This window comes from Podarcis vaucheri (assembly GCF_965113315.1).
Source record: "Podarcis vaucheri genome assembly, chromosome: 9".
Lineage (NCBI taxonomy): Eukaryota > Metazoa > Chordata > Lepidosauria > Squamata > Lacertidae > Podarcis > Podarcis vaucheri.
In genome coordinates, this window is record NC_138767.1 from 62,929,412 (window position 1) to 62,932,506 (window position 3,095).

Consider the following 3,095-nt stretch of genomic DNA (forward strand, 5'->3'; position numbering starts at 1 on the left):
TTTTAAAAAAATGGCCAGTAGAGGTGAATAAGGGTTGCTGAGAAAACATTTCACCTTCTGAAAGCACTACATCCATAACAGTCCTGCAATTTTAACGGATGGTATTTTAAAATGCGATTGTGCTTAACAAATGTGTTTGGTATGCAAAAAAAATGTGAACCCCAATTCCGGAGCCTAATCTACATGTGGAAACAGGATGCAATCTTACCTGTGAAGGGGAACCTTTGCATCTTAACGCCTGACTCACCCAATGCCTCTCCAGAAGGGTCTGATTCCAGATAAGGGATTGGTGAATCTGCTTCACTTTCTCATTTTACCAGTCTTAAATTCAGTTCTCTACATCAGTTTGCAATAATTTGTTTTTTTTAAGAATTCTGAAAATTCACCAGCATTTTAGTGTGAATTTCTGCTACATGTATGTATGCGATTTTGCCTCATACACATATTTTTGTGAGCCATATTTTCCTTATATTTAAATATTCTCTAACACGACGCATTTTTGCTCATTTTCACAATTGTATCCCCGCAACATGCATTTTTGTACACATTACTTGGCTGGAGAACTGCTTTGCCCATTCTGGAAATGTGTGAATTTTGAAAGATGGCAGTTCACATAGCGTTTCAGGAAATGTGAATTATCTTTATTTGCCTTTAAATTCGAACTGAATCAAATAGTTTTGCCATGTCTAATTCAGATTTGTGATTGGTTGGGTCTAGAACAGACTGCATTGAGGATCTGTTTAGTGGGGAAATGTTTGTTCATACTCTTGTGTGTGTATGTCTATTTGCTGAAGTTGACAAAAATACTTGGATTGCAGCTGTGGTGTCTGCTACGCTTGAACAAGAGTGTTGCAGAACTGTCTTATAACCCATGAAACTCTATCATTATGATTGTATGATATATGGACTGACATAGTAAGGCTGAAGCTCGCTTTTCACATTGTGTTAAATGTATTTTAACAATACGGTTAGTATATAGATTTTGTACTACTTGAACAATAAAAATATAAAACTCTTTAAAAAAATGTTCTCCTGTTGCTTTTTTTCAAGTCAGACGTCATTTGCTTTCCAATAAGATGTTGACTTTTTAAATTCCTGGAAAAGCAAGGCTGGCCTAAGTGTTTTTTAACTGAGTCAAAGAAAACCCCTAATACAACTTTTCATTTAAACAGAAAAGACGGGGGTTGGGAATTGATCAGCGCAGCAGGACATAAAAACGCATATTTTGGATAATGTTCATTTCCTTTCTAAATGAATGAATGTGTGGCGGGATTAAGCATGATGGATCTTGTTAATGTGACTAATGAATAGAAACTGCACACTGAACAAATGAGCCTGAAATATGAGATCAGATGGGAGTTGAGCTCCTCCTAAGGTCTGAGGCAGAAATTGCTGTTTGATGAGACTTCTGAGGCCTTGCAATCCGGTCTGTTTCGGCTTTTAGCTTAGTCGGTGGTGGCTTCCATTCCCTGCTAGTCTGTTGCTTCAAAGTTGTCCTTTTTACTGTGGTTTTGTTTTTTGTGGCGGTTTGAAAATGTCTCCAAGACACCCAAAGGCCGAGAGAGGATACTTTTTTCTGCCTTTTTGTTCCTTTTTCTCCTTTAGTCCCTGGCTCATTCCCACCATTTTGTTTTCTTATCAGCTTTTGCCTTCCCACTTGTTTGCTTTATGTAAAATACAAAAAAAAAAAAAGCACAAAGATTCCTCAGATTTTCCTCTCTTCTTTCCAACCCAGGCTGGAAGAAATTTGGCTTCACTTCTTTGTCTTCCCACTGCCTCCTGCCCCACGTCCTGCAAAGCTGAAAAGCAAGCCTCATTTTTGTGCTCTCATTTGCTCCCAAAGCTTAGCAGCATTGGGTAAATGCTAGCAAAAATGGAATGTGCCTGGAAAATTAAGCGGGTGTCTTCATGTCTCTCATGAACTGCTAAGTATCTAAGCACACCGTTCCAGTAGCAGAAGCGGTCAACTCTCTCACAGCACTGTGGCCTCTAGGAAATATTTACGCTCTTCCTTCTTTCCCTCTTCTCCCCACATCTTGAAGAAGGTGAGGGAAAAAAGGGAAGAAGACCTACTAGTAGCATCTTTTGGTCTCGGAGGCTTTGGTTTTTTCCCTCCTGACCTGTCTGGCAGCGACTCCTCTGTGGCCTCTACCTCTTCAACACAACCTGTTGTCGCACGATCAGCTTCTCCATCCAGATCCAATGTAGTTGGACCTTCACGTTTGGAATTTGAACTAAAATGTTTCGTTGAGGCTGGTCTCTCTTCTTTGGTGGTACAAACTTCATTGTTTTTCAGACGGCCTTCCACACTTTGTAGTTATGAAAGCACATGGAAACTCTTTTCTCAGAGGTGCTCATCACTTTTCCTTATTTTTACTCTTCTTCTGTGACTTCTGTTTCCTCTTTGGAATTTTTATCAAGGAGTTCAAAATCTTTCTTAAACTCCATTTCCTTATCACAGTTCTCCTTTACATATCTGATGGTTTTTTAGGGTACAAATAATAAAGTTATTATTATACCGTTTGTCAGGGAACTGACATCGGAGCTAGAGGCGGAGGGAAGGCTCTCAAATGATGGTGGAGAAGGGCCCAGCAGGGAGAGAGGCAGCTCAGCAGATGGGGAAGCAAATCAGTGCAACACCAGGGATATAGAGGGGCTGATGGGGGAATCGGTGAGAGGGCTCCAGGACTCTTCACCGGACACCAGCGGGGAGAGCACGGGTCCTCCGCTACCCACGCCCACCCTGCGCAGAAGACTTCCGCGCAGAGAGAGTAGGAGGAGACTGGGTGTCAAACAACTTTTATGTTGGAAAAGATTTAAGAAACGCCCACTGACGGATTCTGCTAGCGACTGAGGCAGCCACGAAGTGAAGGGCTGCCCAGACTGAAAGGTTTAGCAAGGCAACAAAGCCTGGAGAGGCGGCAACTTACGCACGAGCAACCCATACACATTACACCATTGTACCTCGGAAGTCAAACAGAATCCGTTCTGGAAGTCAATTCGACTTCCAAAACGTTTGGGAACCAAGGCGCGGCTTCCAATTGGTTTCCGATTGCACAGGCATGCCGAAAACAATAGCGGAAGCTTCCAAAAAA